Source organism: Seriola lalandi, unplaced genomic scaffold, assembly GCF_002814215.2.
Source record: "Seriola lalandi dorsalis isolate HSWRI2012SDOR001 ecotype SW California unplaced genomic scaffold, Sedor1 jcf7180002054963, whole genome shotgun sequence".
NCBI lineage: Eukaryota > Metazoa > Chordata > Actinopteri > Carangiformes > Carangidae > Seriola > Seriola lalandi.
The window spans coordinates 101,491-102,157 of NW_019525514.1; positions in this window are offsets into that span (position 1 = coordinate 101,491).

Sequence of the window (667 nt, forward strand, 5' to 3'; positions counted from 1 at the left end):
GTGTGTGTGTGTGTGTGTGTGTGTGTGTGTGTGTGTGTGTGTGTGTGTGAGAGTGTGTGTGTGTGTGTGAGTGTGTGTGTGTGTGTGTCAGACTGGCAGTGAGAATGAACTTAATCCTCTAAGCTCTTGTTGGGGCTTGTCCTCTCTCTCCTACAAGACAAGAAAAAGAGCAGAATGTGACCAAACTTTAAAACGAGCAACTGTTCCCTGAGACGTTCACTGTCCCGTTGTGTTTCATTATGTTTGTTAGTGACGGTTTAATGTTCAGGAAATGATGTTTAAATTCCTCGTACAGTTTTAGGGACCTGATGTGAACATATTAAAAATAAAAGTTGAGTTTCTCTGAGTCTGTGCATGTAAGTATCATGAGCATGTTCGCAGGACACACGGTTACAGGATGATACGACAGGGTTTTCCAGGTTTTCCAGTCCAATGATTGTGTGACCGTCGGTCCTTTATCCTGGACTCGAACAGATCTGGTCTTGGACTTGTGTTGAACTCGACTGAGGTGGTCTGATCATCAGACACAGAGCTGCAGCTGTCCTCACAACAGGGACAAAGTCAGGAGTGTTTTTACCTCGTGTGTGTGTGTGAGTGTGTGTGTGTGTGAGTTAGTGTGTGTGTGTGTGTGTGTGAGCGTGAGTGAGTGTGTGTGTGTGTGTGTGTA